The 27,329-nt window shown below is 42.5% G+C and overlaps 1 protein-coding gene across 8 annotated transcripts in view; it reads left to right on the forward strand.

Annotated features, from left to right (window-relative positions):
• The window catches only part of Nedd4l (NEDD4 like E3 ubiquitin protein ligase), a 313,745-nt gene that overhangs the window by 220,784 nt on the left and 65,632 nt on the right, over window positions 1-27,329 (forward strand). The window lies entirely within an intron of this gene.

The following is a 27,329-nucleotide window of genomic DNA, read 5'->3' on the forward strand; positions in this document are numbered from 1 at the left end:
ATTTCAAGTTTTTTTATGTGAACGTGCTTGGCTATCGAGGATAATTCAGTGGTCCCTGCTACTTTGTGTTGTATTCAGGAAGGTTAGTCAGTGTGCTTCCTCAGCGTGATCATGTTCTATCATCTGGATTGTCTGTCGTGAGAGTCTGGAAAACACACCAAAATGCATTGTGCAGAATTTATACTCTTTCTTTTTTAGATTTTTAGATTTTTCTTCCTTGGCGATATTTTCCCATGCCTTTAATAAGGCCTTTGACTGAGGAGGGCTCTGGTACTAGTCAATTCAGAAAAAAAGAAATTCATAGTCTACATCATCTAATAAAGTCTAAGAGGAATGGTCAGCTCTCATTCTAGAAGCTTCTAACTTGTTTCCAGAGGAAGTGCTACATTAGTCCTCCTGGAGTACACATACTAACATCCGTTCCTCCTTAAGTGCTAGCTCTTATAGGGTTGCTTTTACTCATGTTCTGAGGAAGGTGAATGTTAAACCTTGTGTAGATATTTGGTAAACTGTGTTTCCGTCTCCCTCCTTTTCAGCCATTTGCCCTATAAATCTCAGAGGGTACATTCAGAATGCTGCTACCTTGATGGCTCAATCAGGGGAACACCACATACAAAGGTGCAGCTCACCCGCCATTGCAACAACTGACATATTTTCTAAGTAGCTCCTCATAGTTCGAATATACAAAGTCCTGAGTTGTTTGTACACATTTCAGAAATGTTGGAACTTTTGGGTATAGGTACACATTCTTACTCAATGTTAAGGTCTGTCAATAGTCATTTGCTATGGTTATGTGCTAAGGAATATAAATGCTATTAAAACCTGAACACCAACTCTGTTATTCATGATCTTCACACAGCATGAATTTCCCATCTCATTTATAACCATTTGCCCACTGCCAAAGAATTCAGACTGCATGCTTGACTTGTAGACAAACAGAGGACAAAGTGTCACTCTTTGATTAAATTATGGAACAGAAATGAATCTATGTAAAACAAGAGAGTTAGGGGAATCTGCCATTACACTTCTGATGTATGCTTCCTTTGTGGAGAGAACACAGCAAGGAGTTTCTGTAATTGTTCTAGAGTAGAACTCCAGTCCACAAGATGACATTGGCCCTTGTGAGCATGTGTTGCCTTTCACAAGACATTGCTGAAGAACATAAATGCAGGAGTTTGATTCAGGAAGCCCCACTTTTGCACAGAGAAACCCTGCTCCTGTTCTCACAGCTCTTGAGGCTTCCGGGCCACCTGAAGGTTGTCAATATATAAATATGTTTGCATTGTAGATCTTGAAGAGGTTTTGTGGTATTTCCACTTGCTTCCTCATACATCATAGGTTTTGTCAAAAAGAAAACTCCAGCTTTCATGAACAATGGAGTCATTGTGATGGGCTTTAAATTCAGGTCAGAACCATGCCTCTTGTAAGTTTTACAAGTTACATATTTGTGAATGACCATTTGTTTCACCTGAAAGAAAGGGTGGGTCCTCTTAGAAATGTTAAAGAAGAAAACTAAAGAAAAATAAAAATAATAATCATGAGTATACTTCATGTTCCATATTCCTTTACAGCTGCCTGAATACTATAAGGAAATAACCTTTAAAATCAAATTATCCTAGAGCTTTGCTAATTCACGCCTGACTAATTTATCTACCCAGTTGTTGAGGAAGTCATGCTATTCCTCAACTAACTGTCAGAGGGAAATGCAATATTAGGCTGTGAAGAAAGCTCACATTACTGATTTCATTGTACAAAATGATATCTGTCAAGGTATCATGAACCAGTAAGAGCAGAATAGAGCCACAGACCCATGAAAACAAAGAAAAGGTTGTTGGGAGCCCAGATAATAATAATATTAATAATAACAACTACCATTATTCTTACTTGTTTGGTGTTTGTGGTTTTGCTTGGGATAGAAATGCAAGCCCTGTGAGTGGTCCCCAAGTTTAAGAAAACCTGCTGTCAAATACGAGCATATAGAAGGAATAATATAAGCTGTGGAGACTAGTGTCTGCTTCTGTAAGACTGAGCAGGAAACAAGTCAGAATCGGAAATGAATTTCATACTGTTTTACAGGCTGAATTTTGTTGTGTACAAAGAAAAAAAGTGAATGAATTAACTGCACCCTGTAATGTGTTGGCTGCGGCCAGCTTCAGTTGGCTCTTTGAAAATTGAAATGAGAAGAAAGTTTGATCAGTACTGTTCCTAAAAGCCTTACGATGGATAGTGACCAGCTGTGTCATACATAACAGGAAGTGCTTTTCTTTTCTTTCTTTCTTTTTTTTTTTTTTTTAATACTGGGAAAATGTGTTACATTGCTGTTACTTTAAAACTTTTTTTTTTTAACTTTATTACATTTATTTACTGGGGATTGGATACTTTGGCATTGTGTACACGAGGCAGTCAGAGGACATCTTGCAAGAATCAGTTCACCTTCCACAATGTAGGACTCAGTGTCATCAGGCTTAGCAACAGGTGCCTTTACCCCCTGGGCTAACTCCCTGGCCCCAAAACACATCTTTTTTTAATTGAACGGTGGGGACTAAGCCAGAATTTTATTTTGTAACACCTCCAGGCTGGTCCTGAACTCACCATCTTCAAGCCTCAACCTCCCAAGTACTGGAATTAAGGTCACACACACACACACACACACACACACACACACACACACACACACACACCCCATGGTTGAAATCTGTTTGTTTATACACTTCCAGAATATGGCTGCAAGCCACAGTCCCGCACATGGCCTATGGCTAGTATGCCTCTTGAGGTGTAAGATGAAGCGCCACACATGCCAGCGGGCCCATTCCTCCAGCTACAGTAGCTGCTGCCAGGGACAGCAAGAGAAGAAAGAAATACTTCAGTAATGAGGGGAGGGAAGCCTCCACTTGGCACCAAGTATTTTACTTGAGTGTCATCAGAGTCCTGGAGAGGAGACAATGTTCCGTAGAACCTCCATAACGTCCCAGAGTATGAAGCTTATTCATATCTTACACAATCATTGGCGTCTTTCAGTTCAACTTAAGTTAACTTAATTGCACTGCTGACTTTATATAACATTAACATTTGCTGTTCCCATAGTGAAAATTAATTGGCTTGGCTTCCAGGAGTTTCATTCCTTGCCCATCAAATTCCCAGTGTCAAATAAAAGTGACATATGTAGTCACTGTTTAAATGTTTAGTCACATTTACTGTAAAGCTATCTACAACTGCCAACTATCCAATGATCAGACGTTCGTTATGTTCTTATATACCTGTGGATTGCCATTCAACTTTGTACGTTCAGAGCCTGTGCATCCTTGGCATAACAGGGGCATTGTGTTGTTTCTGTAACTGAGTAAATGAGCAAATGAAAAGATTGACTGTTATATTAACCATGTAGCTTGGGGTTTTGTAATAAGGAAGTTTAATAAGGAAGTAAAACACACATCTTTCTTTTGCTGATCTTATTAGCGTGAAGTATTTATTGGAATGTATCCACATTCATTGTTGGACAAAACAGTATAAATAGATGGGTAACCATTATCTGACCTGACGTCACTAATGTGAAATAACAACATGGGTGATGCTTCAGACCCTCCATCCTGCTTCTGGCAAACACGGAACAGTTCTAGCAGCATGCCTTGGCAGTCGCTCCAGTGTATAGAAACAACAGTAGTCAACCAGACTTAGTTGAGCATCTCAAAATAGAGAAGGATCCCTTATTACATTTGAAAATAGCATCCCTACAGAGTGATATTTCAGAGATGTGACCACTTATAAGTGAATTTCTACTGTGCTTTTTGCAATTTAGAGGAAAAGTATATTCTCCCAAATGGGACTTGGAGCAGAGGGATAAAGAACAAAGCTGTAGTCGAGTTCTCTTTGATAGAATGCAGATGCTCGTGTAGGTGGCCAATTTTTGTGCTATGTCATTTGCTCACAAAGGTGGCATGCAGGTATTTTATTTGTGTGTGTAGGTGTGTGTCCTCAGAGGTCAGAAAAGGGTGTCAGGTGCCCCAGAGCTAGAGTTACAGGGAGCTGTGAGCTGTCCAACTTGGGTGAGAACTGAACTCAGGTCCTCTGGAAGAGCAGCAATGGGCCATCCCAGCCAAAGCACTCAGCTTTTAAATCCTGCGGCCTCCAATGAGAAAGCCACAGTGAAGACCACTCATAGAGACAGCCATGCTAGGATACCCTAAGTCTAAGTGGCTTAATGTTCAAGGTGTTTCTTACTAAAGAATTTCCAGCACAAGTCATATTGGTCATGTGATCACATCAGAGACCTAGGTTAGCAGAAGGTCACCAAGAAACTTGAGCACAGCCCTAGATTTGACCTGATACTTGTGTGGTATACTGGCCACAGTTAGTGATGTGACCTGCCTGATGACAAGGAGGGGAAACCGTGGGAATGAGAGCAAAGTGGAAGTTGATGGGCAGAATTGTATTTTAAAGCCTGCCAGCATGAGATGCGCTGAATCCAGCACCATGGGTACAGTTTCAGAATTGAATTGTTTAATTATACGTCCTCTGGCGTGATTAAGTGTTGCTGGTTCCCCTATCACACCATTTACTGGTATATGCACTGCTTGTGGGAGCACCTTTGCCTAAGGATAGTACCCGTCGTTAGTTTTCATATTTAACCAAAGATCATGTGATCTGTCACATTTTAAAACTGAAGTACAATTGGATGAGACTCTGCAAAAGAGATTAACCACTGATAATTGTTGGCAAGTAATAATGCAGTGGGAGGTTCCCCTATGGATATGGCAAACATTTGCCAATAACAGATAGTGGTTAAGATAAAATCGTATTTGTTTTTCCCATCCCCTTTCTCCATCCAGTCACACCCCTTTGAACATTTTTGCTCACAGAGAAAGAACCCAGCTTTCCTGGTAGAGTAGTACACACCTGTAATCCTAGCACTCTGGAGGCTGTCACAGGAGAGAATGGCCCGGGCTACAGAACAATCCTATCTGTAAAACAGTAATAACAAACAGAAAGACTAAAGAAGCAAGCCAGTTGTCTTCCCTTGCCTGGGCATCCCCAGTGTATGAAGCTAAAGTGATGTGACCACTAACTAATCAGCTGTAACCTTCAAGCAGGAAAATGATATGAATGAACCAAACCCAAGACATCTACAAGAGGTAACCCACTCAAACCTTCAAGAATAGAGATTTGATTTTCAAGTTCACAAGTGTCCATGGGCTTTGACATAAAAGCACACACACACACAAAAAAAAAAAAAAAAAAAAAAAAAAAAAAAAAAAAACCAACCCAAATAACCCGATGGTCACTCCAGAGTCCAGGTGACTAGCCAGTACTCCTCAGATGAGCCAAGCCAACCATGAGTGATTGTTCCGAGTCTCCCCTTGTCAGCACCGCCCTGTGGCTCCCATTTTTCTTTGCTGTTCAGTGGTATGAAGACATCCCTCCCCTTGAAGGTGGACCCATTCTTGGGTGGATCTCAAAACCTTTGATCCTTTGTTTTTCTCGGGCTGTCCCTGGGGTTGGGAATGGGGGCTTTCCATCACTTCCTTACCCTGCCCCATGCTCCACTTTCCTTCTTGGGCACACTGGGCAACCAAACTCAAGTCACACTTCCTCTTCTACCTCTGTATTTTTATTTCACCTCACTCATTGCTTCTGTGAGTCCAGGGGTTTTAAATGTTTCCTCGTCCCTTTATGGTCTAGTAATACTTTATGTGTCGTTAAATTATTGAATGAGTTTATTACATATCACATTTTTGTGTAAAGTACATGACATGTAAATACCCTATGGTTGATAGTCCTTGAATTCTTAAGTGACTTAAAGTGCCCTACTAAATTGAGCATAATGGAGGAGGTATCATCTTTTGATCTAAAATTTTATGTTAAAGACAGGTGGGCACAGGCTAGAGAGATGACTCGGTCTGTCAAGTCCTTGCTAAGCAAGCATGGAGGTTTGAGTTTGGGTCCCCAACAGCCCATATCTGTAATCCCATCTCTGGCGTGTGTGTGGTCATTGGCCAACCATCTGCAACCCTTATCTGTTATCCCAGCACTGGGGAGGGAGCCCGTTGACCAGCCATTTGCAGCCCATATCTATAATCCCAGCACTGGGGTGGAGGACTCATTAGCTAGCCATCTAGATAGTCAGTGAGGTTCAAGTGCAGTAAGAGATGCCATCTCAGAAAGTATAGGGGAATGATGAAAGACTAAATGTGGGTAACAGACCCGAGTTATGAAAGAGAATAAAGAGCTAAATGTTTCTCTAGATCTAATTCTGTCTTGGATTTTTTTGTTTGGGTGGTAGATAGATGCTTAAGAATATGTTTGATAGTGAAAGTATGGCTACTCTAACCATCTAAGGGACATGGGTACACTTTGGGTCTGGTTAATTTTGGTGTGTGATATTTATTTTATTTGCAAGTTACTTTAATAATAGCTTTTTTAAAATAAAACAAAATGGCCAGTGATAGAGGAAGACATCTAGCCTACACACAGACACGCGTACAAACACATGTACAGACACACAGGCACGCATGCAACACATGAATTGCCAACTGCCTAGTTTCTCCCTCTTTTTTATGACTTTAGCTTAGCTCAAAAGTGCCTTTGAGATAGGATGTACCTAAAGTAATATTTTCCTCTAAGATCATTTTCCTGGGTTTTTATTGACAATATAAAATTGTTTTAAGGGCCAGAAATTGAGAAATAATACAAGGAAAAATACTATTAAGCCTGGAGCTTAACATTGCAGCTAGGCTGGCTGGTCAGTGAACCCTGGGGACCTATTTCCCTGTCTTCACACACACCACGGGTCTACCTCTGGAGTCACATGTGTATGATGCTGCTCCTGTGTTTTGTTGGGGCTACTGGGGATCCACTGAGCCATCCCTCAACCTCCTGAATCCCTGCATTCTTTACTAACTGCTGAGTCATGCTGCCTAATACAGTTATTTCATGATAAATAAAATTAGAAATTCTCTTCCTGACCAATTCAATGCCAATGTAATTAATGTACCATTCTAGCTTTGTGTGTGTGTGTGTGTGTGTAAAGATAAAAGTCTTTTGATAATAATGACATGTCACCTTAAGCAGGTGCATTTATTAATCCTCCATGTTTTTAAAAGGTTTTTACTACCTGGGCTGGTGACAATACAATTTTTGCTCCTAAGAATACTTGGTCATATACAAATAAAATTTTCAATGATAGCTTTTATAACCTAGTCTTTGCAATACTTTACTTGTATATTTACAGTTTATTTTCTAAGATATCCTGTTTACTGTGTGGGGGATATTTCAGTGTCAGGAAATTTTTATGCACCGTTTGCCTTCAGCATCACAAAGCCCCATTTTGCTCTGCCCTTTACATCTGCATGTGGGATCTTTTCGCATTGTGCGCAAGGGACTCAGAATGAATCGATATCTTGGAAATGGACTCTGCTCTTTCTGCTTCCTTTGTTCCTGAAATAAACCAAAGGAGTCTCCTTCCCACCACCTCTGGCAATACATCCCTACTAGGTTTAGATAGCCAGGATAAATGAGAAGGTTTCCGTTACCCCGGATGGGACTTCTTTTCGCGACTGTTGGGTCTATTTGGTGTTGACTAATTTTATAACCACATTTTCTTGTTGTTCTAGAGAAAGTTGCCTCTGGGGTGGGAAGGAAATGCTTCCACTCAAAGTCTCCAAATCCTCTTTTATTTTTTCACCAAGCAGCTGTTCACACAGCTTAGGTTTTCTGAGGAAGTAGCTAAATAAAAGTGTCGCAGTACTGAAATGAGCAGGCAGCAAAGCTGTTTCAGCAGCTAGCAGCTGTGGGTATATGGTTTCTGAGCCACGGGGACTGATTTTTCTGGTCTAATCTCATCATGTCACTGCATGCTGACACTGCAGACCCTACTGGGTTTTGTTGTTGTTTAGAGTGTGTGTTTGGATAGTTTGGGTTTTATTTTCCTTTTACTTCTTGAGGTGCAAGTCATTGAAGTGGTTTTTGCATCTTATATTTGTGTTCGGATTTTCTTTTCTTTCTTGTGTCTGTACGTTGTGTGTGAGTTCTCAAAAATGTATGAGTATGCTTGTGTGAGCAGGTGAATACACGTTTGGAGGCCTGAAGTTGAGTGTCTTCCTCTATTTCTGCTCATATTCATTGAGACCTGAGCTCTAGATTGAACACATAGCTTGCCAATACAGCCAGTGTAACTAGCCAGCTTGCTCTGGAAATCCCCTAGCCCTGCCTTCTAAGGAGAACTGCAGGCAGACCATCACACTCACATCACATTTGCATGTTTTGAGACTCCAAACTCCAAGCCTCAGTCTTGCTTTGCTGCTTATGCAACAAATTCTTTAACCAACGAACCACCTCCCCTGCCCTTGTGTTTTGATTTTCTTCAATGATCTCAAGTATGCAGACATGTAAGGGTAAAATAACTATAACAATAACAATCACCACAAAATGGATTTGGATGACAAGTGGGTTTTTCTAAATAGAGAGCTGGGATGCAGGAGTTTTATTAGAACAGAGTGGAACAGAAGGTACAGAAATGTCACTTATACCTTCCACCTCCTCACATGTGCCTAGACTCCCCTAGTATGGCACATGTATGGCAACTGATGAAGCCACAGCAACACAAGGAATCATTATCATCCAAGTACATTTTTGTGAGGAATGTTGTCAGTCGTTGTGCTGGGACAATGTAAAATTAGTCATTGTAAAATTGTAGAGGAGTTTTACTACCTTGAAAGTTCTCTGGGCTTTGATGGTTCCTTCCTCTAAAGCCACCGTCTTTGATGCCCCTGAAGTTTCTACAGTCTCCACTCTCTTGCCTTTTTCAGGTTGTCATAGAATTGAAATCCCGCACCCTTCTCAGAGTATATCTAGTTGCTTTGGTCATTTCTCAGCCCGACAGCCTAATTCGGTCCAGCACAGACGTTATTACTTACTTACTTTTTCATTGCTTTGACCAGCTGCCTAACAGAACTCACTTCAGAGAGTGAGAATTTATTTTGCCTGGCATTTTTAAATGGTTGAGTCCATGGCTAAATTTTGGTCTCATTGGGCAGAACATCCCAGCATCAGGAATGTGCACCGGCAATTGTTCCTTTGATCTTAGAAAGTGGTGTTCAGGAAGTTGACCCTAAGGACACGCCCCTGGTGATCTACTTCCTTTATTTACATCTGAGTACTTTTCACTACTTCTAACCATTGGTGTTCTCCAAGGGACTGATCCATTGATTGGCCAGAGCCCTCTAGTCATCTGGAAATACATACCATCACAGACATACTCGCCCCTTAGACTCTCCTTCACCCAATCTGGTTGACTGTCAAAGGTAACCACCACGGCAAAATAATGTTTTGTTTCTTCTGGCCATCCCTCAGTTCATGTAGCCACTCACCTACTGAAGACCATCTTGACTGTTTCCATATGATAAAGCCTCTATGAGCTTCAAACAAATAATCAAATGAAATTTTAATAATTCAGTATTGATAGTATCTTAGTACGTAGCATCAGCAAGTACAATTTAAAATTAGTTCATTATCTCATTGAAATGGTATAGTATTGTGTTTCCACTTTATCTACATGTGGTGAGGAAAGACAACTGAACAGATTATACTACTATACAACCATCTACAGCTGTGACTGGATCCTCGGGGCACATGAATTAAAAACAAAATGGAAAGTATTTTTGAAAAGGACAAGAATTTTTTTAAATGTTTGCATATACATGAAATATCTTTGAATTCATTTATATCATGGCTTCTGCACATGGCTTGAAGTAATTTTTCATAGTATGTTTAATGTATTGTATGACCTTTCCCATGAGGCCAGGTGTAGTTTTTGAACCTGTGACATCATATTGGTACCAAGAAAGTTGGGGATAAGGAAGATTGGGGTTTCCACCTATAGTGGTGTCAATCAGAAATTTCAACTCATTGGTGAATGAATGACATCTCCATCATTGTCTTTCTTTTCTAGAAGGAAAATCCCCTGTATATGAGCATGACCTTTGGGATTTGGGTATGTCTGTGAGGTTTCCTGTGTGTGTGCTCTTGACTGCAGTCACTAGTCAACCGTAAGATAGGCTTGGGTAAACCTTTAGACAGTGCAGTGTCTCTGGAAGAATTTTTATTTGGGGTGGTGCAGTACTGGAAGTTTGGGGTGCCTTACAGCTGCGGTGAGGTGTGTTGCAAGGCTGCACTAGATTAGCCCAGGCAGCACAGGCTTATAAGAGTTTCCTGGCTGGTCCTCAGCTGCACTCTATCACCCTGTCATCTGGTTCTTCTCCTCCCAAGCTTGTGGGCCTGTCTTTAGTTGTGAGCTTTCTAGGGCAGTGTAAAGAATTTCTGCCAACATGGCTTAAAATCAGCGTTTGTTTATTTTTCAAAGTTCTGGAGTTCAAATCACTGTCTCTGAACTGACGTCAAAGGGTTGTGCCTTGCCTGCTCCCCAGCTCCCAGTGGCCACCTGCATTCTCCACCCCCTTAGGATTTTAGTGCTTTGTGTTTCTCCCTGTGACTGTGTTGCCTGCCCTTCTGTCTGAGTCAGGTCTCCTATTCCCTGTGTTCCATCAGAGCGCTTGCCTGCACACATGATCCAGGAAAACTTCCACATCACAACTGTCCCTTCTTAAAAATACATGTTTATTAACTTTGTTTATGGTGGAGAGGGTATAAGTGTGGAGGTCAGAATACAACTTGTAGCAATTGGTTCTCCCCGTCTACCATGTGGGTCCCAGGGATCAAACTCAAGTATTCAGGAATGTGGCTTATCCTGATGAACCATCTCATGGGCCCAAAAACAACTTCCTTAATTCAATCACACCTGCAAACACTTTCTTCCATTTATGTTAGGATCCAATATCTTAGCAAGTCATTACCTAGCTCTCCAATTTTTCATGTCTGTGCTATGATTTTATAGGAAAGGAAAAAAAAAAAAACCCAAATATCCCAGATGTGACCTTCAGGAGCCCATTGTTCCCCCAGAGTACAATGACAAATATACGTCATGCTGATGCAATTACTAAGCACCCAGAGAGAGAGAAAGATGCATACGCTCTTTCTTGCAACAACAATGTGTGTATGTGCATATACACATATATACATGCTCGTACATCTATGTACATAAGAAGACACAGGCATGTAGACAGTTTATGAGGAAAATGTGAGGATCCTCAGAGCCAGCACCTTCAATGAGTGTGTGAGCCTGGAAGCCTGCTCTCTCTGTGTGTCTGCAGTGTAGGTTCATGAGGGGGAACACATGGAGAGTAGGAGCTCACCAAATTCAGACTAGTTCTCAACTACTTCCTCCCAGTGCTGTGATGTTTTTATTCCATTGTCCCTAAGAGCCCCCTCCAAAAGTGCGCTTTGCTGTGCTTACTTCCCCATGAGCCCCGCCGTAACACACACTTCCCTCCCTTCTTTTATTGTTCATCTTGCTAGAATCCAATGATGCCATTATGTATCCTCTCTGTGTCCCTTTCTCTAATGAAATATCAGTTCAAACTCTTGAGGGGAGGAAATATAGGGTGTCACTTCTACGCTAACAGACATGGTTAGAATCATCTTAACAAATAGCAAGCTCAAGAAAGTCTAAGACAGCACCTGTTGAGATATCATGTGCCACAATGTTAGACACTTTGACTTTATGCTAATTTGACATATCTTCATGGATGTCACACTTGATCTCTCTTCACCACTTCCCTTTCCAATTGACCTTCACAACCTCCTCTTCTACCCACCCACCCCCATCAACAAACTTCCACATGGGTTTGTTGTATATCATGATTCATCCTCACCTCTGCTAAACTACAACAAAGGGAGGCTGTTTCTCTTCGCTATAGTGTGGAGCATTGAAATAGTCTAGGGAGCCTTTGTCCAACTTGCTTCTAGGGCCTTGATCATCAGTAGTCTTCAGGGGAATAAAGAAGGGCAAGATGAGCTTCAGGTTGAATCTTGGATCTTTAGTGCATAATTGTTCCCACTTGCTGTAGGACAAGCTGTGTATTGATACTTGAGCAAAACGGGCCTAATGAGGATATCTGTGTCAAAGTCATTGGGAGTGGTTAAATGAAACAGTGCATTTTAAATGTTTATAATGTGGCATTGTAGATTGTAGTTTACCACACACACACACAGACACCCCTTTGTTTCCTTTTGTAAAGCATGATTGTGGATTGGATGAGTTTAGAGGCTCTCTTTAGCACACTGCCCTAAGTAACCAAGCATTGTTCTCTCTGTCCCTTCCCTGGAGCACACAATGGCAAATTAAATATATCATGGGATACCTTTTCACCTTGGATATAGACCAGCATCCTAAATTCATTTTATATGACAGTGTCTCTCTGCATCTTCATCCCCTTGACATTTCGGATTTCAGAATAGCATATTTTTTCTAGGAAAAATAAATAAATAGATGGTTATGTTGCTGGCTGTAGCTAATAGCACTGGATCCTCTATAACATGACTGAGGGTTGCTTAGCCATCTCATCAATGAAGGTTGCCTTCTAAATGTTACCTTTAATAAAATTACCCATGTGTCTGTGTATGTGTGTGTGTGTGTGTGTGTGTGTGTGTGTGTATGTGGGGTGGGGGGGGGTAAAAACATCTGTGTTTGAACACAGTTTGACTCTGGCATTTATAATCATGGTGTTAACAATTCTATTTTTTTAAAATTCTCACTGTAATTTCTTTATGTTCATGACCTACTTGAAGAGGTCCGAGGTCAATGTCACATGTTTTCTTCTATGACTGACCACCTTAGTGATCACTGGTTAGCTACACTAGCTGACCACTCACTGTAGCACTGGCCTGACAGATGCACAGTGCCATACTCGCACTGCTGGGATCAGTTACTCAGGCTCTTACACAGCAAATGCTTTGCTGATTAAGTCATTTCCCCAGCCTCTTACATTAATCTCAAGAAGGAAAAGGAGGCGGCCAGAAAGATGGCTCAGTACTGAAGAATACTGGATCATCTTCCAGAGGACCCACGTTCAATTCCCAACACTGTCAGGGCAGCTCACACTTTCTGCAACTCAAGGTCCAAGGGGTCATTCTCTCTTCTGGCCTTTGTGGGCATCAGGCAGGCATGTGGTATAGAGATATACATACAGGAAAAAACACTCATACCCATAAGATAAAAATAAATCTGTGTTAAATGAAAAGGGGAGGATTCTTCCCACACTGGGATGCTTGTTGTTTGTGTATAATGTGTGTCCTGCATAATATACCCTATGATATCCAAAATACACATCAGTGCCTTTTCCCACATGCCTGTTCAATCCCCTTTCCAAGAAGTGATATGTAAAGACAGATCTTGACTTAAATGAATAACCTGGAGATTTTTCTTGGTTCATGTCAGCACTTTTATTCATATATATTCATATGTATGTATGTATGTATGTATGTATGTATGCACATATATGTATTATTTATCCTATGCTTGACAACTTGACTATGAGGCTAATCCCTCCCACACACCCTCTGGCTTTGAAATAAATACCTGCAATCATTTTCTGTAGAAGAGTAGAGTCAGCATAGCCACAGATGGATAAATTTTAGAGATGCAAGCCAGAAGCAGAATCAAGTTTTATTTTTTAAATAAGCAAATATCTCCTATCCTAGCCACTTTGGAAGAAAATATTGGGATGGCATAGGGAGAATGTCGAATGTAGAAAAGGCTTTCTGGTCTTCATACCATTTTAAGATGCTTTCAGTCTTTCTCATGACAATATTCAAAATGAGGCTCAAAACTTGTAATTTAGTCTCAACCTGTGTTTACATGGTTTATTATCTGCCATGTGTCCCAATAACTACCCTCATAAAATGACCACAGATGTGCTAGTCTCCTGGTAAAATTTTTTTTTTCCCCAGAAAAAACCGCATGCTCACACCATAGCCATACCACCACCAACAACAACAACCACAGAATTAAGTTTTTACTGAGTATCAGCAGGAACATTTATGTGACATGGAAAACTGCTTGTCATTTGTATTTTCTTGAATGTATTTGTGCATAAGTTGGTAGTAGCCTCCTCCTGTTCATTTATTTGCAAGTATATGTGTACACAATACATGTGTGTAAGGGCTTGCCTATGTGAGGGACACACCTAGGGTATATATATATGCATGTGGGTAAAATTGATCTCAGGTTCCTTCCTTGATTACTCTCTGTTTATTAAGGAAGGCTCTTTTTTTTTTAAATCCATACATCACCTATTGGCTAGTTTGGCTTTCTTGGAATCTAATGTCCACCAACTCATAACTGGGATTACAGGTGGCGGCCACCCATGGCCAGCATTTATGTGGGTTCTGGGAATCTTGACTCACACTGGTCCCCACCAGATCACCTTTGAGAAAGAGAGAGGAAGAGAGAGAGACCATTTCTAAAATCCCAAGAGAGTAACCCTATCTGAAATTTAGGCCAAGTTCTGTAATCTTTCTTCTTGGTCCTTTTATTATATGGCCTTCATTTATTTAATTTTTAAGGGATGATTAACTTTATGACATCTTGTTCCATTTTTTAAAACCACTTCATTGTTTTTCCCCCACAGAGTAGAATAGGGTTTCTCAAACTGAACATGCTGAACCCTTTGTAGTACAAGAGGAGGCCTTTGATAGGAGACCAGACAAATTCACCCACAGGGTTGCTGAAAATAGCTGTGCTTGCTTTCCAGTTGGCTAGCTCTGGCAGGAGCTCACTGCTCATCCTATCTCTCAACAGTCAATTTAAAACATTCATTGCATAGCTTCATAGCATTCGGCATTAACTTGCACAAGCTTTCTGCACACAAATGTACAAGAGGATTTGGGTCCCATTTTCCAGATGTGAAGCCCGGTCACGAGAAGGCTCAGAGTGAATGATCTTCAACTAGTTGATTCCAGAACTACAACCAGCACCCCAAGCTCTGAGCATGCCCTAACCCCATAAGAGAGCTTTCCCTATACCCAGTATTGGTGCCTGTACATACACCTAGACTTTCTGCTTCCGGTGAGCAGTATTTCCTTTCCTTTTCCTTGCTTTGTGGCATCAGTACGATATATTCCGTGCTACAGAGGTGGATGTCAAGGCTAGCACTAAGGTAAGGCATCAGGCTGCAAAGTTTAAGTAGGTGCTTCCTGACATTGTTGGATAGCCCTGTTGTAGATTTTGGTGGCTTCATCCTGGGGGGCTTTCCAAGCAGCTAGCTGTGTGGACACTTACTGCAGTCAGGGTTACTTCTCTAGATTCCAGCCGTGATTCATGGGGAAAAAACACAGGGGAGTAATTGAGCATTTCTTCCCAGGTTTCCCCTGTGTTTTGAGACATAACAAGTTTAGTGCCTATGGTACCTGTTCTAATTGTCTTTGGTGCCTTGATCGTTGGACCCTTCTGACTGAAACGTCCTTCCCCTTCATGACTTTTATTTAAAGCATACTCCCGTCCCTTTCCTTTGTTCTTGGGTCTTCCTGGCTTTGATGGAAACACCACTGTGCGTTTCTGATTATCACTTGGTACAGAAATGGCTCCTTGTCTCAGAAACTGCTTTTGATTTTAATTTTAAACACCTCAGTCAGGCAGGGAGCTCAGCCTTTGGTCTCAGCCTCTAGGGACATCCTTGCAGCCATCTACCTCACCCTGTGTTTTACCCTGAGAGCTTTGTTGTTGTATTATGTTGTGTTGTGTCGGTTTAAGAATCCTTGTGGATAGAGGGAAATCATCTGGAAGATTAATATATGCCTGTCTTCAAATAACTTGTTAAGTCAGTCTGCCTTGTGACCCAAACTAAAAACAAGTGACTGTGGAGTTCCAGGGTTCAAGTGTGAGCCCTGCCCTTCAAGTGATGGAAACACCTATTCTTCTTTCTTCCCCGGCACTCCAAGGGATAGGAGTTATAGAAAAATGACAACCATGGTGACTGCCAAGGGTTTTCTATGGGATTATGTAAAAATCCCTCCAGAGTGGGAGGGAGATGGGATGGGATGATGTCCCCATCTGCTACAGGGACATTTATTTAACAGTGTATCTGGAGACATTTTTGATTGACCTAACAGAAGAGCTGCTATGACATCTAGTAGACCAAGAAGGAGATGCTCCCAGACATCTACAAAACATAGACAATCATCACCTTCACCCTATACATACAGGAGATACTCAGCCCAAACGCTAATGGTGCCGCCTATAGAAGTCCCTACTTGAATAGCATTTATTGAACCTAGTTGTCCAATTTCATAGCAACTACTGTGCACAATGCATCCATTTTCATCCCCGCTTATGGATGGCATTGACCTTTGGTAGTAACTAGGAAATTTGTCTTTGCTTATGACGCTGCTTCTAGATAGACATGGGATTTTGATGTTCAAAGCCTACCCTCTGTATGCTCCCATAGAAAGAGAGCTAATGGGGTCAGCAGCCACTCCAGAGAGGTGGCTAGAGACATGAACCCTCAATGTGTATTGACTCAATGACTGTAGCTCTCTCTTAAGGTTCACATCTCCTGTGTCTATTTTAAAACAGGATTTGTCGTTTTGGCTCCTTAGCCAGGCAGATATCCCTTGGCCACAACAAGCAAAATCCCTGGGCTTTGTCTATGCACCTGTGAGTCTTATTGCTATAAATATCTCGACCCTACTGGGCCAGCAGGCTAGGCCTTCAAATAGGCAACCAAAATGACAACCCTCCCTTGTCTCCTCCACATTCCTGCCCCATCATTATTTTTAGCCACATGTAGAAATGGATCCACCTATTTGTTGTTTGGGAGAATACCAGAGGCCAGAGGGAATGGGGGAAATGGAGCCTTTATATTGTCATGATTGCAGTTTAAAATCGATCTGTAAGCCTCTCACTCCAGCAGCTCCCCAGGTACTTTCCAACACTGGCCCCAAATAATTAAAAAATAAGCCAAGGAGCTTTTGAAATGTGCTAGCCTTGGCATCTGTCCGTCAGAAAGATGATGGCTAAGCTGAAGCACATGCTGTAGGCTAAAGACTGTTTCAGCAACTCCAGTGTCCTGCCTTCCGTCCTACAGATATGATGCTGCTCTAAAGAAACTGGGAAATGGCCGTGGGTCATGACCCAAAGCATGTCCCCAGACAGATCCCTAAGTGGCCTTTACTCTGTACCTAAAGTGACATCTACCACAATCCCAAACTTTCTCTAGATCAGTAGTTCTCAACCTTTGGGTCATGACCCCTTTGGGGAATGAGCAACCCCCTTTCACTGGGGCCACATATCAGGTATCCTGCATATCAGAAATTTGCATTACAATTCTTAACAGTAGTAAAATTACAGTTAGGAAGTAGCAATGAAAATAATTGTGGTTGGAGTCACCATAGCATTTAAAGGGTCACAGTGTTAGGGAGGTTGCGAACCACTGCTCTCGACTCTTGGAGATCTCATGACAGATACCAAAGCTTCCCCAAAAGCTTTGTAAATTTTACTCTAAAGCCCTTTCCACTGGCACTGTATGTGGGAAGAGGAAATAACTCTTCCCATGATTCTTTCCTGCCATAGGAGAAAGAAGTTTTAAGTTGTCACTGAGTTTTGAAGGAAACTTTTTAATTACCTCATTAATAGACCTGACTTTGATGACGGATTTTATGCTTTTAAACAATGTTTCTGCTTAGTGAGCCTTATAAAGACTTTGAAAACTTGCTTATTACACATTTTCAAGTTGACATCTGTAATTTATCAATAGTTGGATAATTTAGTCCAGTAGTTAGTTGCAAAAGCTGTAACTTGGAACATATTTCACAAAGTACCCAGGATGCCAGGTGATTCAGTCCCGTGATTGCAGATACATTTTGAGGAAAATAACCACCTCAGATTGGATTAGCAAAACCATTCTTTATTATTAATGTAATGGGCCATATTGAGCTCATTTTCTGGCAGAAGTTTCCTGACTGTATCTTTTAAATCAAAGACACAGAAAAACCAAAATTATTATTGTCCTATGAAATCGTCGCCTCAGTAAAATGAGGTGTGTCTTATTTGTATCCATTTAGCTTCACTACCCTCACAAAAGCTGCATGTTTTCCAATTGCCTGTTCATTGTGGCTTAGAGGCAAAATGGACTGTGGTAAGAATCAGAGAGGTAAGGAGGAAAGCCAGAAACCAGGGCTCCAGAAAGCAAACATAGTACTCAGTACCTCAATACAGTTATCACTGTGTACAGTATAATAGACCGTACTGTAACTCAGATACAATTCCAGGGAAGCTGACATGTGGAAGGATCTAGATGGTTTGTTTAGAACTGTCACTGGCCAGGTGCCCTGAAAATTTTGTGTATGTCCTCAGGATATGCATGTTCCAGTTAGAAGAACTCTGCTTTCAATGACAGAGTTGAGAAAAATATTTTTTTTTCGAGACAGTGTTTCTTTATATAGCTTTGTAGACCAGGCTGTCATCTAATTCACAGAGGTCTCTGCCTCCCAAGTTTTGGGATTAAAGGCATGCACCACCACCGCCCAGCAAGAAATATAATTTTAAGTGACTCATTCTGTTTTCTTTTTTCAAGCTTATATTTTACTTCTCTCATATTTATATGATAGTGCAAATGAGAAGAAAAGGACACTGGTTAACCTGCTTGTATGTAGTAAATACTCTTACGGTGTTCCATTGGAATTAGTAAGCTGGGTGCTGTTACTTAGAGAGGCTGTGGAATTGGTTCTGCAGCATGGTCAACTAGGGTTTCCTGAGGAGGGAGTTACCTCAAGATGGTGAACTGTTGATGGCCAGCTAGCTGGGTTTATGTTCTGGCTGCTGTCTCCTTGTTCTGTAGCCTAGGGAAGGCTTTTTACCCGCCTTCAGACAGTTCTGGCCCATGTGAATGAGCTATGGTGAGCTTACATTCCTTGCAATCTTGAGGCTCTCCCTGGAGCTCAGCTGGAGTTTCTCCCCTGCAAACTGATTGAGTCTACTGGCCAGAGATGTGATTGCAGCCAAAACATGACCAATGGAGAAAAGAGACCTAGAAGGATCTACCTAGGATGCCAAAGCTCATATTACAAAGTTTGTTTCATGGAGCCCTGAGGAAAAATGAATTAGTGTCCTTGCATAAACCTTCGTGATTCTAACTCAGCATCCTTATTCACTAAATATCCAAGGATGAATGAACACCCTGCACTTACGTTACCATGCAATACACAGTTGCTAGCTTGTAGTTCCCCATATGTCTAAACTGTTGGCCAGACAAAAAACAAGATGGACCATCAGTTGCTTATGCTTTGACCTATGCAAAAGAGCTTTTAGCATAAAACATGGTAATGAAGTCAAATATTAACTACACTGAACCCATAGTACACTTTATTCATACTGTTTCCTGACACTTCATTGTTTATTATGGGTGTCTAACATTAATTACCTTAAGTTATTCTGTTCTTTGGTACTGAAGAGAATAAGACCCAGAATTCATTTTTCTTTTAACACATCCACCATTAAAATTAGCTACAGAAATTTTTACTTTAAAATTTTACTTTAAAGTGAAGAAAACAAAACCAGTACCTTGAGAAAATCATCCTACACTCTTGAGAAATGAAGACAAATGGTACCTTAAAACTCCAAATACAGAATTAGAAGGTTATTATGTGAACCCAGCAAGTTTAGCTCTAAAGGTCAGTATCATATGAGTGGCTTTGTAACAGATAGGTGTATATATGTTAGCAGACTTTGTTCTTTGAAGGTTTTTTTGTTTTGTTTTGTTTTGTTTTTTTTTTTTTTTGGTGGGGCGCCAACAATCTAATCATCCTTTACAAGGAGGTACTAAAGAAAGGATGCAAGTAAGATGCTAACAACAGTGTCTCATAAAAAGGTAAATAGCTTTATAGAAAGCACCCTTGCCCAGAAGCCATGTGCCACTAGATGATTATGAAGCAGATGCCCCAGTTACTGTGAAGCCAAACTAACCCTCAGAATACAGAAAGGGACACACAGTGACCTCCTTCTGAAGAGATGATGTACATTAGTAGATTATAGCCAGTTGTCTTCACAGACGGGGAACCAGAAGGTGGCAAGGACCTTGGAGCCCTGTTTTCCTGGATAGATAGCCATCTGGACGGTCAGTGATTGGACTTGCAGGCAACTGGAAAAGAGATGCCGCTATGCTTCCTCCCGGTGTGGACGTCTTCCACCTCTGCTTCCGTATTGTATATGCCAGAGTGAAGTTGGGAGCGTTGGTCTTAGAGGATTACTCACAAGTGGGGAACAGTCCCCAGACTTAATAGATTGCCTCAACCTGCTGACCAGAGAGCCCAGGTGCTGTGTACCAAGCCTTCCTTCCATTCCTGGAAGACTAGACCCTCATGTTTCCACAGCTGGATGACCTTAAACCTTCCTCAGCTGCTCTCAGCAGCAGCCCACCTTCCTAGCATGCTGTCTGATGCCCTGCATGCCTTCTCTCCTGTAAACCAGCTGAGTGAAATCTTTGAGACTCTTCTGGTTAGTCTTGACTGTCAACTTGACATAACCTAGAGTCACCATGATGAGAATCTTAGTGAGAAATTGTCTAGGTCAGGTTGTCTTATGGGAATGTCTTGGGTGAGTTGGTGTAGGAAAACCCATCCCGCTCTGGACAGCACTGTTCCCTGGAGGAAACACCAGCAAATGCCCAAAGCTTATGTCTGCCCTGGAGTCATTCTGGCCTTGACTGTGGCAGAACAGGGTAGTCTCAGCATTGGCAGCAGGCCAGGCATCCTGTTACAGAGAAGCATGGTTGCATAGGTCTGTACACAGAGTGGCACTGGACACGTGGGTTGTCCAACTTGAAATGTTGAGAACTGTGTCCCATGTCGTCCCTCAGAGGGATGAGGAGGTGTTTTGAGCTCAGAAGTACAGTTCACATGAGGGGTCTGGCCCCCAGAGTCCCTGCCCAGCATTCACACCCCTCCAGTTGACTGTGTATTAAAATCTGATTGTCAGTTGCCTAGGTTGTAAAGCTCATTCCTATGTCTCTCTGTTGTCCCTGCACCTGGAATCCACGTCATATTTAAGGGGAGAGTGAGTAAGTGCTCCCCGGTGACCTCCAGCCCCCACCAGGGGAAGAGGGATTCAGGAATATCATTTCCCTGGTGTCAGAGATGAGCACTGAGAGCAACCAGGACCCCATTTGAGCCCATGAAGGCCCAGTGCATCCTGGCCTAGTTATATCCCTGAACCGTATCTAGACTGCAACAGCACGGCTGCTCTTGTCTGCCGGCACAGTTGTCCTCGCTCCATCTACCTCTCTGTGCCTTCTGTTTGTGTTTTCAAGAAAAGCACTCCTTAAAATAGATGTTCTTCCTGGTGTCAGTAGAGCTGGTGCAATAGCCGTGCCATCTCCCCCCCCCCCCCCAGATTGCTTTCAATGGAGCCTTTTCAGGTCCTGGGAGTTTGCTGTGAGGTTATGTTGACATGGAAGCCCGGTTTGTTTGTTGTTACAAATAAGAACCACTGTCTCCAAGACACACCTTACTCTGTCTCAGTGAGTGACGGATTTTAACCCTACCAACAAGAGCTGACACAGAAGCCAGCAGTGTAAGAACCATTTAACTCCCGTGCATGCGTGTGTGCATGTGTGTTTGTACTCTCATGCATAGGAAGTGAATTTGCATAAAAGCACAGGGATTCAGGTATTTCACTGTGGGACGCTTTCTTTTATTTTAGTGGAATTGCCATATGACTATGACCCCATTAAACATTTCACCTTAAAGCCAGAAGCTCCAGATGGTGAAATGTGGGCTTATGGGATGTGGGCATAGGTGAAAGGGTCCCTTGTAGCATGGAGAGAAATAAGAGAAATTATGCAACATGGGCTGTAGTAGAGGTGCAGTGTGATGTGGGTGGGGGTATAATGGGGCTCATGCAGCGTGGGATGTGGGCAGAGGTGAAGGGGACCTTGTGTAGTGCAGGCTCTGGGTGGAGGGGCAGTAGGGTCAAGGGCAGGGAGGCTTACACAGTACTCTCTGCAGAGGTGTAGCAGGTGGGCTGTGGACGCAGGTGCAGCAGGGCTCATACAATGTGGAGGGGTAGTGAGGTACAGTGGAAGCTTGAGCAGTGATGATGTGAGCAGAGATACCACGGGCTCCTGGGATGGGGGTGGAGATAAAGGGGCTTGTGCAGTGCATGCTGTGGGATCCAAAAGCAGGAGCAGAGTGGGGTCTTCTGTTGCACAAGCTGGGGGTGGAAGCCAGTGACTCCTGGTGTCTTCTGAGCCATCACATTCTCCTGTCCATGTGGCACAGGCTGATGTGCCTGACAAGTGGAAGGAGGACACACATCCATCCTCTTGTCCATGATGACAAAGCCGGCGTCATGCCTTACTGAGGAATGGGAAGGGGTCTAAAGAAAGAATGCATTGTGACCTTCAGATGGCTCTCGATACTGAGCTGTGGAGGAGTTACTGTATTTGTAACATTTGATCCAAAAGCTTCTGTGAAAGTTACTCAAGTCATCTGCTCTCTCGATAGCCACATTCGTGCTTCCAGATGGCTCCAGTGTAAACCAGCTCTCCACACTATCGCTATGGTGCAGCAGACTAAGAGGCTGTATGAGTGGTTGAATCTGTGAGTGAAGGGTACTTTTAACTCATGGGTTAAAAAAAAAAATTAACTAAATACATAGCTGTGGTTCTGAATGGGATCATTGCCCCCAGAATTTCTGACTCTTTTTGGTGCCTTGCCTTACACATGTAACATGTGTAGCCACCCACCCTTCCTATGAGGAGGTTGTGATATTTGCCTCAGTGCATAATATGCAAAGATGCAACCATATTCTGTCCTGTTGCTTGTATTCTAAATGTCTAGGTTACGTTGTAAATTCCACACACCTGGATTTGGTGTAAGAAATTCTAATCTCAGAAGTTACTACTTACAGCTGTCCAGTATAAAACTTAAGACAGTAGCCCTGCACGGTTTTCAGTTGAGTAGCATTCACTTTCATTCTTTTGGATATCACGTAAAAAGGAATAACTCTCTATTGTTGGTAATGTTTGGGGTGTGTGTAGTTTATGTGTGGCCTGTGCCTGTGGAGGTCAGAGAACAATACTGAACCTGCCTCTATCTCCCTATGCTAGGCTTATAGGTCACATCGCATACAAGCTTTTTAATGTGGGTTCTAGAGATCCAAACTCAGGTTCTTAGAATAGCAAGCACTTTACCCACTGACTGAACTCTTCAGCTCCAAAAAGCTAAACTTAATCCCAGCTCAGTCCATGTGTTCACTTGCACATGTAATGTGGTACTTGCATTTCATGTGTGTTATAATTTAAGAAAAGCAGTGCTCCAGAGAAAGAACTTATGTGACAGGGTTCAAGCAGAGGGTTTTTATTTGTTTGTTTGTTTGTTTGTTTGTTTTAATTATGGAAAGGGGTCATAAAAAGGGGAAGGGAAGGGGAGGAGCCAGCCTCCAGAGACAGGAGCAGCAGGGAAGAAGAGGAGAAAGGGAAGGGGGGAGAGATTGGGGAACAGAGAGAGAGAGAGAGAGAGAGAGAGAGAGAGAGAGAGAGAGAGAGAGAGAGGGGAGGATGTGAGGTGGGCAGGGCCCTTTTAAAAGGGAACATAGTAAATGGCTGTAGCTGAGGGTGTATCCTGTCAGAACCCCAAGGGCAGGCCAATACAGATGCCTAAATGCTAACAGTGTGAGGCACTAGTATTTTCTGTTACAATTTTTCAATGAGGGCTGCAGCAGTGTAAGCTCAGAGTTAGACTTATATCATATGCCTGAGGTCTTGTATTTGATTCCCAGCACCAGAAGATAAAATAAAAAATCTTATTAATCACATCCTGCATACATAGCTACAATAGTATATATTCTTATTTCTAATAATTGCTGATCCTTATGATATGTCTGACCTTAAGGACTCAGTGTGTCCCCTGAGAACTCACTCTTCTTGGCTCCAAATTACTTTCATCCAGAACTCCTTGCCCTGCCCCCTAGCTTTTGAGAGCCAGGTTCACACGGCCTCTTTCTGGAAAAGAATGGGGTTAGTGGGTTTTAGGAATGTTTGGTGAGTTTGGATTACAGCCTGCACATGCTGCTCTGGTCCATAGACTTCTCAGTGGACCTTGGAGTGGGCATGTTCCTTGAGATTCTGAGTCTTGTGTATTTTGAAGACAGATAAGCCTGTGTCCACTCCAGAGCTGCCATCTCTAACCAGTGTGCACGTAAGGACACTGAGGCTGCAATAGTGTGTCACTGGTTACAGTCCTCAAGCGTCCGACCCTGATGACATTCAAATACTCTGGTAACTGTACCTCTACATGAAGACAGTGCACCTTTGTTCCCATGCTTGTTTCAAAGGACAAGGCAAAGTGGTCCACACCTGTGATGCCAGAGAGTAGGAGACCATGCAGGAGGATCTCAAGTTGGAGGATAACCTGGGATATATAAGTGAGACCCTAGATAAAAAATGCAAAGGAGACCAGTCTGTGATGGTGAGTGCATTTAATTAATCCCAGCACTTGGGAGGCAGAGGCAGGCAGATCTCAAAGTTTGAGGCCAACCTGTTCTACACAGAGAAATCCTGGTCTCAAAAAAGAAACCAAAACATAAAAAGGCAAAGAAGGCAGGCAATAAACAGGATGATTGATTGATTGATTGATTAAAGGTGGACCTACATGTAGTTCATCAGTGTTTAATGAATGAGCACTAAGGTCTGTGTTTGTTTATTCACATCCCCAATAATGTAACTCAGACTGTGTTTCACCTTACATGCCCATTTTGGAGGCGCCAGTGTGCATTCTCACTGTTATGCACACTAAACACATGCATTACCATTACACTGGAGGATTATTCAATCGCTTGTTAGAAGAGAACATAAGTAATTTTGTCACTAACCTGCACATCTCCAGCCTGGAGGGAAAAGAATGGGTAATGTTGGTTGAAACTGACACCATTCCTACTTACAGATAGTAGTCTGGTCTTTGTAGCTTTGTGTGGTTAGGGTGATTGTTGGAAATGTTTCTGTACTGCAGATTACTAACAATGGCTTGACTAATGTTTTTATAACATGGATTTAGGATGTCATTCTGTAGCAGTGACAACCTAAGGATATTGTGACAGCCACAGATTGTCTCTGTCAGGGTCTAGATGGGAGCCTCCATGTGCCGTGCCATCCCTGACTTCTGACTGTCACAAGCAGGTGGCAGAGCTCCTTCCCATGCTCCACACCTCCTCTGAAGTCCAGGCCTCCAGGGAACTCCTCTCTCCCTGCTTCTTCTGTAACATCTTGTGTTAGAGTGCTTGCCTAGCGTGATGGAGGCTCTGGGTCAGTCTTCAGCACTGGAAAATGCAAGACTCTGCTGTCTGGACTTTTCTTTGTTTGGGAATGTTGAAACCTGAATTTCTTAGTCAAACACATCTTTCGATTTTTGGTGAAATACTAATTTAAATCCATTTATTCTGATTATGTGCTCTCTTGTACCTGATCTCTCTTTTGTCTAAAAGTACATTCAGTTTCCTCCCTTGATGAGGCTTCTTCATCTTTCATCTTTGGCTGTTAAGGAAATTGCAATGCAAGAAGGAAACCTGGCTGTATGCAAGCAGGTTTCCCAGCATGCCTCGGAGAATTCAGTAGACTTTGTGATTTGTGGAAGGGAAGAAGTTGGGGTGTAGCATGAAAAGTGGCATATGCCACGTTACTGCTTTAACAGAAACCCAAAAGTTACCACAGACTCTGTTATCATGAGAGTTCCCACAGCTGAGATGCAATACCAGAAGAGAAGCTCTTCGTTTTTGGGCACCTGCCTTGTTCTCCATGCCTTACTGAGATGCATAGAGTGCAGGTAAACTCAAGAACCAACTGCCCAGACGGAGCTTCATCCTCTGGCCGCTCACACAGCACTTGGGTGCCAGTGCTTGCTGCTTGCTTGCAGGCCTTACCACAGCCAGACACACAGCATGCGTTGGATGCTCATCTTGGCCGTGTTTGTTGCCATCACCGGCTGTGCTGGGGGGTGGGGGTACTTGGCTTTTTTCATTTGTTGTAGCTGAGCTTATTTAGTCAATTTGAAACTAATGTCTCTCCAGCAAAGCAGTGAGAACACATATAAATGGTTCCTGAGTTTTTGGCTAAACTGCATTAAAGTTCACAGTTCATGAATCGCCTTTTAGATACCCCTGTCCCTTGATGATTACATGTTATGCCCTTCAAGTATGAATAGTTGGGGTGGTGGGGAGGGGAAACCTTAATGGCAGTACTGCTCTTCTGCCATACACACTTTATGGCTAATACTGAACAAGTCTAATGTCAACCAAGTAGAGGCTGAGTGCACCAGCTCCATAGTTCCTTACACGACTGTCATTTGTGTGAGTCAGGGTGGTTGGAGATGGGACTGCAAGCTAGGTAGATACACTGCCATTATTTTCCAGGCCTTCTGCTGACTGCTACTTCAACACACAGAGTATGTTGACGGCTCTTTTCCAACCATTTTCTGGACAAGAATCCCCATGTTGGGTTGTAGCAGACACAGCTCAGAGATGCAAGAACCGATGGCTCAATCAATAAAAATGTTTGTCATGCATACATGAAAATTTGAGTTCAAGCTCCAGAATCCATGTAAAAATTTGGGCATGGTGGCATATGTACTGGGTAAGCAGGGGCAGGTGGATCCCTAGGACTTTTCTGGGCAGCCAGCCCAGCATGCATGGTGAGCTCCAGGGCAATGAGAGACCCTGTCTCAAAGAACAAGATGAACTCTGCCTGAGGAATGATACTGAGGTCAACCTGACCTCTGTCTTCACATATTGTACATGTGCATGCACACAGATGTAGAAAGTGCACACACACACACACACAAATATACAGACACTGAAGCCACTCTTATTTTTCATGCATACCTGGCCAGAGCTGAGTTTCTAATATCCTCTCATGCGTCATTTGAAGGAAACCAGCTAGCTTCCCAGTTAATCACATTTTTAACCTACCTAGAAGGAAATGCCCCAGCCTAGAGTAAATCATTTCCATAAACCTTGTTCATGCTTACCTGTTGTTTCATTAAATGAGAGATGGGAAAGTAATGTCTGTAAATTGGAAGATTTCTCAGTACGCCAATCAGGTACAAATAAGAATCTCTGTGTCTCAATGCTTTTCATCAGTTAGTTGTAGGAAGGGTTTGACTCTATGCAAAGAAAATTTCCAGGTTTATGTGCAGTAGAATCAACTATGCACTATGGGGGAGGTAGTTGTTTTGATCTCATTTGTGCCTAAGGTCCTCTGGACACCAGAGGCCAAGTCACAAGTGCTGTAACCACAGAACATATATGAGCCAGGTTGTCAAACACTCTGGTCTAGAGCCTGATCCTGTGTGACTACCAAAGTCTTGGAGGGGGCCAGTGCCTCCCATAACCAATGCCACACTGGTCCCAGTCCAGTCATGAAGAAGCATGCTCTGTGGTAGATCAAGAATGCAAG

Source organism: Phodopus roborovskii, unplaced genomic scaffold, assembly GCF_943737965.1.
Source record: "Phodopus roborovskii unplaced genomic scaffold, PHOROB, whole genome shotgun sequence".
In the NCBI taxonomy this organism is placed as follows: Eukaryota; Metazoa; Chordata; class Mammalia; order Rodentia; family Cricetidae; genus Phodopus; species Phodopus roborovskii.